The following is a 16,116-nucleotide window of genomic DNA, read 5'->3' on the forward strand; positions in this document are numbered from 1 at the left end:
TTCCTTTTTTCGCATAAAACTGAAAGCCTTCAGCAGCTTTTGACCAAAGTTAATACAATTCTTGTCACTTTAACTGCTGCCCAGCCAAGACCAAGTCTCATCACTGAAGAAACCGACCAGAGTTTTGCCAGCATTTATTAGAAAAAGTCAGATCCTTTCAAATACACTTAAAAATAAGTTAGTCCCATTTACTTGTATAGAATTTTAGTGGGGGAGAAAAATGATACAATCTAAACTTTGCTTTTTATGCCAGGCCACATCCAGGTATTCCTGCTATGTTGGAGAGAGACTCCAGAGCAAGCAAATGCTTAGAGCTCTATTCTTGCTTTAAATCATATACATTTAGCTACTCCCACTAACATAAAATACTGATTGATTTTTTTAATATGTTAGCTTATAGGGGTGTTTATAATTTAATAAGATTACTTCTTTTCCTTTGACAACATCTTGTTTTTGTTGAACATGCTAACCAAACAATAAATTGAATCTGATTTTCATTAAAATGAATAATATTCCAAGAAGGTGGTACGGACTAGTGAGCACAGCTTATTTGCTCTTGGTAGTCTACATAAACCTTTTTTTTTTTTTTTTTAATATGCTAAATATGCTTTGGCCAATATTTCTCCTGTAAGGGGAGGAAGCTTTTATTTTATTTTCCAACTGAATAAAACCTAGAACTGTAAGATGATTTAAGCAAGAGGAAATAAATCATTAATACAATGGAAGAATGAGCTGATACTCCCTCCCTCCATGCTCCTTATGTACAGTCCAGCACAAGACTGGCAAGAAAGAAATTAAGATGACAAAGTCACTAGTATGTAAAAGATAAAAATAAAGTCTCCCCAAAACATTGGACATTTGGTGTAAAGAGAAACTAGGAAAAGTAAACCCAAATGATTAGAATGACAACACATCCTCCACAGCAGAAGGAGAGGTATCCCAGCTGTCCCGGCTGCCCTCAAATCCTTCCACCAGCGCTTCCACGGAGGCGGCCTCCGAGCCCGGGGCCTCCAGCAGCAAGAGCCGCCTGCCGCGCACCGCCCCGCGGCGTGACCCTGCCTCCCCCCAGATGATTTTAAACACTTTGGCAGCCCAGTCAGACGTTCACACCCAGCTGACTGCTCTCAGAGGCTGGGAGGGGAAAGATTTGCACCAATTTTCCAATCAATAAAGTCACGGTAACTTTTGCAGAATCATTTCTGCAAGCAAGTAGCCAGAGTACAAAGAACAAAACAAAGGAGACCATGAATCTAAATTCTCTGCAGATCACAGGTTTAGTTTAGCTTCACTTTTCTAGAAGTTATGTAATTGATGAAGCCTCCTCTACAGCCCACGGAGAGATGAGTGAACCTTCAGAGGGCAATTAATATCCCTGATATCCATCCTAAAATGGGTGGATTGCCCTGAGACGTGAGCTTATTTTTACACACTGTACAGGGAGCTCTACCTTATTTTCAGGTGGATAAAGCTGAAGAGCCTGTGACTTCTCAATTTGCAAAGGAGAAGTTTAAGGGGAATATGATCTCAGTTCACAGAACCGTGAGAGTAACAGAAAAACTGAATGGGAAATTTTTGTTCACCAAACCATGCAGCAATAGGATGAGGGGGTACTTGATGAAACTAGATTGGCTTAAAACATGAGCACTGCCCTGAATGAAGAATGGACTGGAGAAGAGGCTGAATAGTACTCCCAAAGGCACATGGTTCACACACCTACATTGTACCTGGGATTAAATCCTAACCCTTTCTAAAGCAGCATAACTTGAGGAAAAGTGATGAGACTGGCCGTAACCATCCCACATGATATATGCTTCTCTGGAAGCAGCTCAGGTTAAGGTTATGGAGGATACTGGTTTTAAAACTGGGGGTTTTATGAGGCTTCTGTGCATAAAGAATCTGTACCACACTCAGTTAAGTAGCACCGCCAGGCATCAACACGGAGGTGGGAGGAAAGAGCAAGAGGCCCATACCTGGCTATATATTCAGTACAAATTTTGCTGCTCATCCTAAGTTTCTACTTGCTGCATGAAGTCACAGACAGGTTGGTGACGACCTTAAACTGAATGTTGGGAAACAATACAGCACAGATACGTCAAAGGAGACCGTAGCTGTTAGGAATTATCCTCAAAAGTAGATCTATGTCCAGGCCTTCTGGTCTGCCCCTAGTCTCACCAAGTGCTATCCTAAGTCCAGCCAGTTCTGTTTCTATGAAGAGTGGAAAGAAAAAATCTTCAAGGCAATTATCCTCTCAGCTTTTCTAACCACTTTTAGCAATTAAATCTACTTGAAATTCTTCAAAAATAATATAAAAATACATCATTCATTCCTATTCTTCTCTTATACGGATCAGGTTGTTTTTACTGCATTTGCAGAGAGCACTCTGCCTCCAGCTGTTGCAGCAGAACATTTTCAAGGGCTACAAGGTCCCGTTTTCCCCTACTACCTCTCAGCAGATCTGTATGTCTGCGTAATGAGAACAAGTGACAAGCTGTTGTTCAAAGATCACCTAAGCGCACACCTAGAAAGAAGATTTCAAAAGCAGGTGCTTCAAAAGCTCGTGGAGAAGAGAAAGGAGGGGAGAAAGCAATCACTGGCCAAAAGGCAGGCTGGAAGAATCACAGCAGAACTCTGAAAAATGATGGAGGTCCAACATTCAGATGAAGCTTCTGGTCATTTAGAAGCAAGGAGAAGGAAACTGGTGCAACTCCTTGCAATTCTGCCAATCCTGTGTTTGACTTCTAGGAGTATTTTCTGTGGAGGGTGCAAGATGTTCTGCTTCATTCTGCGGCGTTAGCTACATTATACATGAACGTAATAAGGACTGTCAGGATTCTGGTCTTCATTGCTACACACAATTCTCACAGAGCCCAAACTCTATAAATCAAATAAGACAGAGTTTTATTGCATGGAGACAAGATGAAGACATAGCCAATCTATTTGATTATAAATGTAACGCATTCCTTTTGTACACAGACTACTGTCAGTATATATTGACCATGTTATATGCTGACCACTGTCTTCCAAATCCTAATATGTAAGATTTCCCATTTGGGATATTTAACCAAAATAAATATTCACAAATGTTAAATGATAGATTTCCACATTACCTGCCAAAGAATACTACCACCTCAGCCTACAAACATTGTTTTTCTTTCAACAGAGGATTTCAAGTTGTTTGACTCTACCCTGTTTATTTTACACAAATGCTATTTCTTTCTTACAGATGGATATAATCTGTTGAAGACCTGGAACGTTTTATCCCATTGCAAAACTCATTCAAAGTACCATCTGTTCTTCCTGCAGGGGCACAGTAATGCCAGAAACTGTTTAACATTCCATAAATTAAGACCATATAATGGATAGCTCATTGTTAAAGTGAAGTAAGGAATCGTTTGGAACCTGATGACAGACTTTTTTTCTGGGATTTTGCCTTAAAAATAGTATCCAATCTATTATTTTTGGTTTGCTTCTTTAAAAGTTTCACATACAGCGCTAAGCAGCAAAGGCATGTCACAAACTAGACCATCTAATGTTTGGCTTTAGTATTGCTTCCATCAGTGTCACTGGGATCCTTTTAACAACTTCAGCAGAGTTTGGACTGGGCCAATGGGTTAGAACAGATTCACTGAAAAACCAAGTTCTGTTCTCGTTTACCCTGCTATGTATCTATTGCATCTGCATGATATGCTTACACCAGCTAAGAGAACAGAATTCAATCCTCAACTTAAGAGCCATTAAAATATGTCTTATTTTACAGATGTTACACTAATACATTGCACTTACATACATACAGACACCACACACAAACACTCTTTCACATATCGGGAAAAAGCTCCAGGCAGAAATGAAATGCTACCTGTACTCCCTCCTACCTCCAAATGCTAAGGCATGCCACAACTACTATTAACACGTATCATTTACATTAAAAGAGCCTTCATTTGCCATCCATACAGAGAAGCTGCAGATTAAATAGAAGTGTATAACAAAAAAATAAAACACAGACAGTAAAGAAATCAATAGTACTTAACTGGAAAAAAATGGCACTATAAAGTCCTCCACCCAAGAGGGGGACTGGCAATGGCACTCTGCCCAGCGTGATGGGGATCTCGGGGACAAGCATTTTTCTCGTAACATGTAACTCGTTACACGCGCAGCGCCGTTCATGGCAGCTACGCTCCACACATTCAATGCAAATGCAATTCATCTTAACTCAGAAGACTATAATATACCAGCGTGTGCCAAAAACAGTTAATGAAACAGGTAAGTGACTCCTACTCTCTTTAAGCGATAAGAATTAGCATCTAGAGCCTGAGCTATTTAAGTCCCTGATGCTGTAATCTAAGACTATAAACTAAGCATATGCAATTATTATAGTCTCTTTGCGAAGCTCCCACATTCCCATAACAAAATTCACAGGAGCACAACGCTTTCCCCCCAACCGTTGCTATTCCCAGAGACAATGCAGATATTTTTCCATCACATCAGACCCTTGGCTGTGGGGGCAGGGCAAGGCGGCGAGGAGGGGGAAACGCAACTCGAGAAGCGTAAGTGTGTCAAAATCTAAATTACTCGGAGATATTTTGCAGTACAATCATCCTTTATGCTCGTGTAGCTCGGCTCATATGGCTCACATTCAGCCTGTCACACTGAATCATTGCTACTTCTTGACTTACATTAACAAAAACAAACCTCACTTTTGCTTCAGTATGTGAGGTAAAACGCTCTCTGCATTCACAGTCAAAAGGCCAGAGGCAGCACTGGAAATAATTGTTTTTGCAAGAAGCCCACTTCTGAGGGGACGGTAAAACGGTTTGTGAAGATCTGACTAAGAACACAAACACATATGTTTTGCTTACGGAGTATTTTGCAGAAAACCGTACTGCGAAAAGCTTTGTCCACCAGCAGAGCAGTCGCAGCTCTAGCAGCCTTAACTAACAAAGCAAATCCTCCCCTATCTGCTTAAGCCTTTAAACTGCATCAAACAGAAGATATTTAGCACGAGCTTCAGATTTTGATTAACGGTTAGCAAGCAAGTCTGGAGAAGAAAGTCAGCACAAAATCAAAGGGTAAGCACGGCAAGATACGATCTTTGCAACCAGCAGAACGCAGATATAAAGCAAACCCAGCACTCAGACAAAGTTACTTTACACCTCTCGCAACACACTCGCGACAGACGGACGCCCGCTAGGAAGGATTTCTGCTGACCTGCGGCCGCGCAGCCCGGCGGTGCCGTTTGTTTTCCTGTCACCTTTTGTTTCCAGGCACGTTAGCTGCGCTCTGCTCCAAGCGCTGCTCGCGCTCCCAAATTCCCTCTTCCAGCTCTATCCGAGGAACTGCCCAGATTTTGTAGTGTAATCTGAGCAGGGAAGTACCATGCGCCTATGATATGGTTAATTCGCTTTTTACCCCCCGCGACGCCTCAGGAAGCGGCTCGGCGTTGCGAAGCGGCGCTCGCCCCCCGTCCCGGCCCAGGTAGGGCCGCGGCAGCGCCGGGCGCCCCGCTGCCCCCCGTGACGGCGCGCGTCCCCGCCTCCCATCCCGGCCGCGGGCCCCGTCCCCAGGGTCCAGCGCAGAGGGGGATGCGGCACACGCCGTGACGGCGGCCTGGCCCTCCTCGCCGCGGGGCTGTGGCGGCTCCCTGGCCAGGCAAAGGCCCTGCCAGGCCCCGCCAGGCCCCGGGGGTGACAGGACCACGAGCTTCCCGGCAGGGCGCTCACTGGGCACCCGCGGCCCTGGGTGCCATCAGGGCTCAGCCCACCGAGGCTCGGTCCATGGACACTTGGCCCATGGATGCTTGCTCAGCCACGGTGGCTCGGCCCACGGACGCTCGCTCGGCCCACCAAGGCTCAGCCCATGGTGGCTCGGCCCACAGACGCTCGCTCGGCCCACCAAGGCTCAGCCCATGGTGGCTCGGCCCATGGACACTCACTCGGCCCACCAAGGCTCAGCCCATGGTGGCTCGGCCCATGGGCACTCAGCCCGCGGCAGCTTGCTCGGCCACCGCGGCTCGGCCCATGGGCGCTTGCTCGGCCCACCAAGGCTCAGCCCGTGGTGGCTCGGCCCACCAAGACTCAGCCCGTGGACACTCCCTCAGCCCACGGCAGCTCACTTGGCTGCTTGGTCCCAAGCACCACACACCCAAACCTGAGCAGTTACCAGAGAAGCACCGACTCAGTGCAGGTTTTCGCCGAACGCTGAGGTCTTGAAAAGGGTAAAGCGCAACCTGTCAACGGCTGCATTATTCCCCCGCTTTCTTGAGAGCGGATGCCGTGTAATCCCACTGTCAACGCAGTCAGTGTTTCATACGTTCCTAAATCAAGTTACGCAGGGAAGGGGGAGACGCATCCAACCCCACCTGGCAGGGGTTTCCCAAGGGAATGGGAGTTTTCTATTCACCCTTTCAGCCAAGTGTAGACAGATGGAGGGAGCAGCTTTAACTGATTTTAAATAACTAAGAGCCACTAGAGGCAATTAAAGGGGAGCACCACCCAGGGATCCTGGAGAACGGAGGGCCTGGAGACACAAGGACAGCAGAAACGAGAAGAGCTTTGGGGGAACTTTAACTTGTGGCCAGAAGAAGGCAAAGCAGTTTCATTGAAGGAACCTGCTTTTTTAAATACTTGGCCTCATGAGTAGCACCTGCAGTTAGCTTGTGTGCGATTCCCAACAGTCCCGTACGGCATCTCCGCAGTTGTCCATTCTTCAAACTCTAGACCTTAGGACAAACCAGATTATTCTACAGTAAAGGCCCCTGTTCCATCTTCCCAGTTGAATAATCAACTAAAATTACTTGTTTGAAATCAGCACGAGTGTAATGTAATATACAAGACTATATTTAGAGGGGAAATATACAGTCTTCCATGATGGAGTCAAGATCTCAGTTGGCTGGGAAATTTATCTTGCTCAGTTATAATGACTATTGCTTACAAGAAAGTAACAAAAGGGAAGTGGAATGATCTCAAAGGTCAGGAACTACAGCCAGTAGATGCCTCTCTTGCTGGCAGCCTGCACAGGCGTCTACAACAAGCACCTCTGCCAGTTTGCTAACTGGACTAAAGAAGTGAGATAAACACTTGTTTATTCAGAAATAAACTAGAACTACTAGGGAGTCTGACGACCATCACACCTGAACAGCTGCCAGCCACCATGGTCTCCTCCAGAAGTCTCTGCAAGCTCCCTGGGCTGCATGCAGGCCCGGTGCGGGCGCCGAGCGCACCTGCATAGGTACCACCACCACCCTGCTGCTATTTTCGGTGTGCCCTAGCTGCAGATGCACACCGTCTGCAGGCTGGCACAAGCACTGCCGACAGCCCGTCCCCCTGAGCCCATCGCCGCTCCTCAGGCCTGCCCGCTGCAAGGGGGCTCGGGAGCCCTTGCCCAGTGCCCACCCAAAGGCCGGGCAGCTCCTGCTGGGCTGCCCGGGAGGGAGAGGCAGCAGCTCCGGCCGGAGAGCCTGGACACCCCCAGCCTGCAAGCTCAGCAGGGCAGCGACCGTCCCTCTTGCAGTTCCGCTCCTATCTTTTCCAGACTCCGAACAAATCCAGGAAAGCTTAATTTTGCTCATATACACCAGGATAAGAATAACATATACAAACACATCGTAGTACAGTACCCAAAAAGCAAGGAATGACATTTTTAAAAGAATCTATAATCTTGTTTTTTTGAAGTATTTCTTCAGTGGGAATTGTGCTGGAGCAAAGAATGCAAAACTCAGAAGCTTCCAAGAGGGGGTCATGTGAAATTACTCTATTTCAAGATTTTTCCAAATCGCTAACATTTTGATTCTGAATACATTTGTAAGAATCTGCCAACAAACAACTTTTCACCATCAAACCCGTCATTTTTTGCAGTTTGTAACTGTTCTTCTTTGTCGCAGGTTTAAAAAAAGGTTTTGTAGAGAATTTATGCCATTTCTGTAGAAACTTCAGCAATCCACAATGACATAGCAGGTTTTTTTGGGGGGGGGGGGGAAGGGGGGAGAACAAGAACGTCCTTTGTTTCAGACAAAGAATTTCAGGAGAAACCACAAAATGTTGAAGCAAAACATTAAACATTTGATTTTCCACCCATTTTGCCAGCAGTGTAAGTTTTCCCATAGTTCTAATATCAGTGTCACTAAGAAGGGGAGGGGAGGTAGGTCAGATGGGCTGCAATCACTCTGCAACTTCAAATCTCTGGTAATTAAAGGAGGATAAAAACAGGATGCGATCTGCAGAAAGCATTTTTCTCCTTTAACTTAGTTTTTCTTTTTATGAGGAAACGAGACCTTTATACTTAATTTATCCATCAGGAAAAATGCCACAGAAAAACAACTAGAAAAAGTTACTAGTGTTATTACACAACATCCTTGGCACTAATCCTGCCTGAGCGTTCACTTGCAAACACCTAGCCCTGCACACAACCCTAGCGACCAGTATGAAAGTCAACATACTCTGCACTTTCAAGGCTAGAGCCCAAACACGAGGGCATTACTGAAGGCAGATTTTATTTAGTCTCTTTAAATGAGTTTTAGAAAACCAGATTTAAAAAGAAATGGAAATATTTCATTTTAAATCCCTTGGAGGCTACTTTATTTAAAACAACACATGCTTGCCTGACATGCTTTGCAGCCTGTTTTAGTGGGTTTGTTTGTTTTTTTGTTTGTTTTTTTCTCCAGTGTAAAGAGATGTCACAATTGTGGCTGCACCTGACACTTTAGTTCCACATTAGGGAATCACAGCATCCAGCACTGTATAAGCATGGAAACAAAAAACTTCTTGCCTCAGAGATAGGCAACCAAGAACTAAAGCAATGTAACCAGCAACTATAGTTAAGTATGTGAAACTGTCTAGTCCAGAGTATGCTTCAGTTTATGACAAATAGCATAAAGTGCTAATTTAGTCTTTTGCCCTTTACAGGAGGAGAGATTTTAATAAATCCAAATATATATCATTCCTTTTTGATTACTAGCATATTAGCTGTTTTTTATTTAAATATAGGAACAAAAGCGATGCACTCAAGTTAACCAGTTTGCTCGGATTCACGAGACACTATTACACAATCTCATTCTTTTATACCTCCTAGATATTCAGACAATTGCAACACCCCAGGGTATACTCTACCATGTCAACACTTCAAGAAAAATGCAAAAACCTTAGAAAAGAAAAAGAAGAGAGATTGCTTATCACGCGCTCTTGCTAATAATGCCCACATTCTACAAAAGCCCACAAGCGATTCCACCACTTTCCAGAGCGCACATCCTGGCTCCAAGCAAGCAGCCGTGCCTGGAACCAGCAGCACGTCAGAAAGCAGGTTATATTTTTGGTTTTGCTCCCCATCTTTAGAGGCAAGCTGCAATATTTCATAGCACACTGCAGTTCATCTCACTGAGGGGATCCATTTACACTATTTGTCAATTCAGGACTGAGAGGTAATCCCCCAAATCAATTTGCTCTCTACGGTATCAGATTATACCCTTTCCAAACTGCTGCCCAAGTTTTAAACATTAATCACACCCACTCCTGAAAAGATCATTAGATGGTATATTATACTGATTATATGACAGAGCCTCACATATAAGGCAGATTAGTTCAGAACTAGAAAACATCACCTGCTCACCAAATACAAGCATTCTGGTTACAAAATCTGATTAAGGAAAAAATAAGCCTCAGCAGACCTGGTAGAGTCACTGAGCAAGTCTCAGCAGCTCAGTGAGAGAGATGTTGTCCTTTGATGGCTGACTTTGTTAAGTCATTAGCGAGGCCATGGCAACATACCGTGCCCCCAGCCCAGCTGTGCGGGAAGGAGCCCTCCAGCTGCTCGTCCTTAGCCAGCCCCACTAACTCACCTCAGGGAGGAGAGAGACAAAACCAACAGCCAGCAGGACTACCTTCAATAGTTTAATTAGTGGCTTGAGATAATCCACTTGATTTTGCCTAAAGCAAACTAGGAAGCGCTCAGGCAAACTATGCAGGCAGCAGACAGGAGGGCGGCTGCCTCCTGCCCAGGGCAGCGACGGCAGCGGGAGGCCGCGAACTGGCACAGCGCCTTGCAGAGCGCGGTCGGAGGGCACCGATATCGGCCCCCGTCCCAGCATCAAGGGGGTTCATAAAGCTCAAGACAGGCCCGGCAACGCTGCCTAGTAGAGTTGCTAACATCTTCTCTGCCAACTGCATTAAAAACCAGCAATACTTTCTGCAAAGGACAGCTATATTAGAAATAAAACAGAATTGGGCTTTGGAGTCAAAATTAAAATCTGGCAGTCTGTTCCCATGCAAAATCCATCATGAGTGATACATTCACGGAGGACAGCTGGAACAAATCCATGACATTTAATGACATGGTAAAAGCAAATCTTGCACAAACAACTTCAAATCATTTGAAATACTAGTGTGAGTGGATGAAACATTGCAGTGTTCACATGTTACTGTAATCAATCATTTCTAGGCAGTTGTTTTTAATTCTTAAAAAAAATTGTAATTTGCAAAAATGAATATATTTTTTTTCATTCCAGCCATATATTTAAACGTTTTAGGCTACACAGCACTGCAGAGTTTTACATGTATTGTGTCTCCCTCATATCTAAAGCATTTATGATACCAGCAAAACAATGCTTTTTCAGCTACCATCTTTTCATGTAATGTGGCCTCCAAAGTCCAGCACACAGTACAGAAAAGTAAAAGTCCTGGAAGTTGTTTCTATAAAACATTTTGAATGAGATTGTCACAAAAACACGGGCGCCAAATTGCAGTTTAATTTAAATGGGAATTCAAATCTCATTGGCAGCCTTTAAATCTCTGTCTATGCATGCACATCCAGTATCTTCCTAAATGGTTCACAAATACTCAGGTAACTGAACAGGCCTATCCTTCAGGGGGTAAAACAGTGACTTAAACACTAAGTTGTTCAGTCTGAACCACACAGACACCCTTAAGGAGTTCAATCGGCCCCAGTCCTTATGGCTGCCACAGTGCACTGGTGACCTGCAAAATTTCCCAGAAAAAACTGTTAATGGGATCTGAGCTAAGAAACGGGGTATAGGTGCCAGACTGGAATGATTTAGGACAGCACTAACCTGAGTGTAAGGGGCACATCTTAAGCTGATTCTGTCTGACAAATGTGGTTAAACTGATACTGGACAAATGGCTCAGCTGTCATTTAAGGAAAGCCTAGAGGGGACACAGCGATCTTTGCTGGGTCTGGCGAGAGCAGAAGTTGGCTGAGGACCAGCAGCTGGCTGGTAGTCCCCCTGCACATCTGGCAGGAGGGACAGAGAGAACATTCACTGCCTTACTGCAAAGTCAGCTAATTTAAGTCAAAAACAAAGGTGGTTTGAGCTAACCTGGCTGACTTTACACTGAGGTGGATTAGGAATACCCATAAGACTGCTTCTGCCAGCACTGTTGGGGAGATCACCTTTGCTGCTCGTATTTTCTACTTCCAAAAAAAATCATGTATCCATGCTTCAGGAATTGCTTTCACTCTCTCCCTCCATCACAAATCTAGACAAAACCAGGTTAAGACCCTTCTTTGACTAGCCATGTACAGGTGTAAGGAGTTACTACTTACTAAAAGTTTTGCTGATTCAGGAAAAAGGGCTACAAACCAACTCCTTGTCTCCAACGAGTGTTCCCTGAATAGAGTCAACCAGAGTAAAAACCAGAACTGAACTAAAAGCAGTTTCATGCTAAGAATCAAAGAAAAAAGAAATCTCAGCAAAATAGACAGGAAGGAGGTCTCTGAAGTGAGAAGAGACAATTTTTACACCTTCTCTTTGCAAAAAGGAGCATGCGACTTGTACTTCTTCAACACATCTCCCCTCCGAGGTCCCCGTAGCACAGACCGGCTCCTGACGGAGCAGCCCGACGTCGCGTTGGGGTTTGACACGCAGCTGTTGCACCATCGGACTGCCCCACGCAGAAGCACTTCTCACACTCTCATCTCCCCTCACATCTCTCCAGTACCAGATTCCTGGCACCAGTCGGGACAGCTCAGCAGTCATTGCCTGCCTTCATTCATAAAAAAGGAGACCACACTGATGAAAGCCACAGGCTCTAACACACCCAGCAATAAATGTCAGTGACATCTCTCAGTCAAACATTTACTTCCATAATCTCTTCTACTTGGGGAAGCCTGGAGGTCACATCTGGACCAGAAAGTCAATGAGAGTTGCATGCACACATGGATCAGTGACAGTACTTAAACTTCTCTCTGATTTTGGATTCAATCCACAGAGTTCATTAGCAAACAAGTCAGACAGGAATGTATGACTTCCTTAAAGCAAACCAGGAGATTTAATTAGCACAGCTTAATTTTGGTGAATAATATATTAGGTTTGTAACACACAAGAATGAAAAGGTAACTCAAAGGGTCTGATCTCACTCTAACATCTCCTGCAGAGGAAGGAACAGATCCAGGCCACAGCAGTGCACTGCAATTCCTTCAAAACCTGAATGGGCTGTATCTTTCTTTCACTAATTTGATTTCTTACAAGAACATTACAACACCATAAGCAGGAGAAAGCAAACCATTCTTTGGAAAGCCTCTTTCAGAGTCTTCTTCTTTTAGCTCTATATGAAATTAGAAAGGACCTCCTTGGATATTAAAACCAGGCCCCTGTTATTAAAGGCAACATGTCACATCCAGCGGGAAAAAAAAGTTAATATTATGCCAATAGGCTGGCAGGAAATCCAAATTTCCGCTAATGCAGGAGAATGAGGGGAAGAGCGAAACAAAAGTGAATGCATGAGACCATATCGCTATATCAGGGTCTCATGCTAAACACATGGATTGTTAGTACCTCTAAGAGGAGATAAGAGTTTGAATAAATAAGAGTCAAGGTTCTTTCTGCCACCTGGGATCTGCTTACAGCTTAGAGAAGAAACACCTCCATACAGCTCAGCTCTTGGGGGAAGGAGGAAGGGGAGCTCTCAGAAGCAGGGGACTGGAGCTGGGATGTAACTACTCTCCACTTCCGCAAAGCCAGAGGAATGGACCCCCATGGAGCATAGACATTCTGGCTGCATGGACATGTCCCAGCTCTGTCCCTCTGGTCACCGAGGAACTGTCCAGCAAAACACAAAAATTCAGAAAAGTATAATAGCAGGGCTAAATGCCAACCAGAGTGACAGCGGGTGAGAAGAGGCAATCTCCTCACTGCATTACTGCTCTACAACAATCTACTTCCAGAACCAAAAGCCAGCAGGGGATGTCTGGCGGGCTTCATCTTGCCCATATGCATGAGTGAAGCTACTTTCATGAGTACTCCAGCGCAGATTCCTGCATGGTCATAGTCCTTTTCCAGTGTATCCAATGGACATGACAGACACAGTCTTCCCTCAGCTACACTCACCCAACCACCCTTCTGGTCCATGGGTTACTAGTCCTCCACTGCTGCACATGTGAGCAGGACAGAAGGTGCTGATGGTGCTGGTACATCACCCCCAGTGCCATCAGACACCATGGGACAGGCAGCCCATCATTGACCCCAGAAAAGCTACCACTCCACACACAAAATAGAACAGGAGAGTGCTTTTTCCAGCTTGAAGTGGATCGGATCAATTTAACTTAGAAGAAGTCTATGATGCAACACGACCACCTAATGCAGCTGAGAAGGTGTTAAAGTGAATGGAGGGATGGATGGATGGATGGATGGATGGATAGATGGATAGATAACGGTGGGGGATCTCTCCAATCATGGAAAGTGATTTGAATTAAAAGAAAAGCATTTTTCCTACCACTTAAATATACTGCAAGGCTCAGGTTTACCTCTTCTTTATCCCACTGTAGTCTGCAAGGCTACTTACTGCAGCAGTCCCAGTCCTGCAGGGCCACAAAAGTGGAATCACTGAGGAGTTACCAGGACACGGGAGGGACTGCAGGCCCCAGCAGCTTTGCCATCAGGTTCTGGTCTTTACTGGAGCAGGTAAAGCTCCAGCCACCACAATGAATTCAGCAAATCCTGGTGAGAGCCTTTGTCCGTGAGACAGAATATATGGATACTGTTAAAATAACATGACTGTTGAAGGATAAGGCAGCACTGGAAAAGTTTTGCCAGCACAGTAATGTCAATTAAGGGTGTGATTTTTGGATGATATTTTTATGCCAACAGCAGCCCTATTAATGCTGGTGTAGCTGTGTCTTCAAAGTGATTTTGCAGGTCCAGATGATTCAATTTGGGAAAAGAAGCAGTTAAGAAAAGAGCCTTTTTTGGCCTCTGTAGGTCCCATTCTGCCATTAGGGAAAAATCTTTCATATTAAAAATAATTTCATCCGTCCAATAATAAGGTTGTTTTATGTCTATAAAGCTGTATGTTTCTCAGGTAATTTTATACCCATTAACTGTATACCACAAACTATAGTAATTTTTTTCCTTTTGTTAAATCACGTTCTAATCAAGTTAGTAGTAAACCAGTGTCTAATCTGCACGTGAACTGCGCCCATAGCCTCCCTCTGCCACAGGAAGGTCAAAGATGCTTCAGAAAAAGCATTCCCCTCAGGAGGAGCAGGAAAGGAGAGGAGTTAGGTGCTGATGATCCTGTCAAAAGCCATAGGGGCAGAGCCGCTCTCAAGCACCCGTCTCATCACCTCTACACGGCAAGTGTGAACCGAAGAAACCCAACACTGACACAACTCTATAAGGATAACGTCTTTTCCTTCTGTACTGATGGGTTGGAGAAAAACCCACCCCTACCGTGGCGCCAGCAAGCTCAAAGGACCTTCCAGCAGGTGGCAGAGACCATGCGCCCGGCGCTGCCTCGCGGGCCGCAAGCCCAGGGGCCGCTCGGCGCTGGACGGGACGGGCAGGCTCCAGCACAAGCCTTTGAGTGACAAGAGGAAGAGATAGGGTGAGAGGAGAAGTGGGGGCAGAGACCAGACTGGCTCTAGTTCAAGCCCTGAACATGCTGTGAGCAGCTCTGCTGCCAGGAGCAGGATTTCTCTGTTCCTCCAAGCCCGTCTCCCCAGATCATCCCGACACCGCTTGCGGCTCAGCGCGGCTCTGGTGCGGCCAGTCTGACTGTGAGCATGAGCACCCAGGGTGCCCGCACCAGCAACCCGCGCACACGACCAAAAGTAGGCAGCAAACGCTTTTCTTGGTTATCCCGTATATTTTTTCCTCTTCCTTTCAAACTTCCCATTGGTTTTCGTTATGCTCACATGAGGCGAGCAACTCGGCACAACTTGGAGACGCATTTATGGAACGATTTTGCCATATTTCCCCCACCTCCAAATGACATTTCATTCACAAGTGTCCCCCCCCAAACCGCAGGCTGCTCTCACCTCCACCCAGGGAGTTGTTTTCAATAAAGCAACAGTTCCGAAACACCTACAGCAACTTTTTTTCTTTGACAATTTGCCACTTTTAGAGGAAAAAGAAAAAAAGAAAAAAAAACAACATTAAGGAAATTTTGCATATTTGTCCCGGTAGCCAGGAAATGGCTTTGGATCGCCTCCCCCGCGCCCAGGGGCTGCAGCCCCGGCCCCGCCGCGGGGGCCGCGCACGGGGCTCCGCGCCCGGCCGCGCTCCCTGCTTACCGCCGCGCTCCGCCGCTCCGCGCCGCTCCACTCCGCGCCGCGCCGGGCCGGGCCGCTCCGCGGGGCCGGGGCAGCGGCACCCCGGAGCCGGAGGGAGGGACCGGAAAGCCGCGGCGGGGCTGCCCGACCTGACACCGGGGGCAGCTGCCCGCCCCCGCGCCCCGCGCCCCGCGCCCCGCCGCCGCCGGGCGGGGAGGGAGGGAGGGAGGCAGGCAGGCAGGCAGGCAGGCAGGCAGGCAGGCAGGCAGGCAGGCAGTCAGGCAGGCAGGCAGGCAGGCAGGCGGGCGCGTCCCCTCCGCACCGCAGCGCCGAGCGCGGCCGGCCGCGCTGCAGCGGTGGCAGCGGCTGTTCTGCAGCGCCCACGTGGAGGGGAGCAGGCTGCAGCCTCTCGCCCGGGGGGTCACGGAAACGGCGGTGGGAGCCAAGTCCCCCACCCTCCTGGGGCAGAAGTGCCTCTCGCCTCGCTCCGCCGGGCTTGAACCCTCTCAGTCAGTCAAGTCGGCTTTGAAATCGCGCTAAGGAGCGCTTCTGATTTTCTTTTTGTCCCACTGCTGCGCACTGAGGTCTAAGCTGCCCCACACTTACCTCGCTGTAACTGGCCAC

The 16,116-nt window shown here is 46.5% G+C and overlaps 1 protein-coding gene across 2 annotated transcripts in view; it reads right to left on the reverse strand.

Moving 5' to 3' along the window:
• The window catches only part of FBLN2 (fibulin 2), a 107,713-nt gene extending 92,128 nt beyond the window's left edge, over positions 1-15,585 (reverse strand). Inside the window, exon 1 of one of the 2 annotated variants that reach the window (XM_067303815.1) lies at positions 15,514-15,585. The gene's annotated coding sequence lies outside the window, so the exon portion shown is untranslated. Of the gene's footprint in view, positions 1-5,205; positions 5,341-15,513 lie in introns of those variants that run through there. The other variant, XM_067303816.1, reaches the window with a different exon arrangement.
• Between the last annotated feature and the right edge of the window lie 531 nt (positions 15,586-16,116).

This window comes from Apteryx mantelli, chromosome 12 (genome assembly GCF_036417845.1).
Source record: "Apteryx mantelli isolate bAptMan1 chromosome 12, bAptMan1.hap1, whole genome shotgun sequence".
Classification (NCBI taxonomy): domain Eukaryota; kingdom Metazoa; phylum Chordata; class Aves; order Apterygiformes; family Apterygidae; genus Apteryx; species Apteryx mantelli.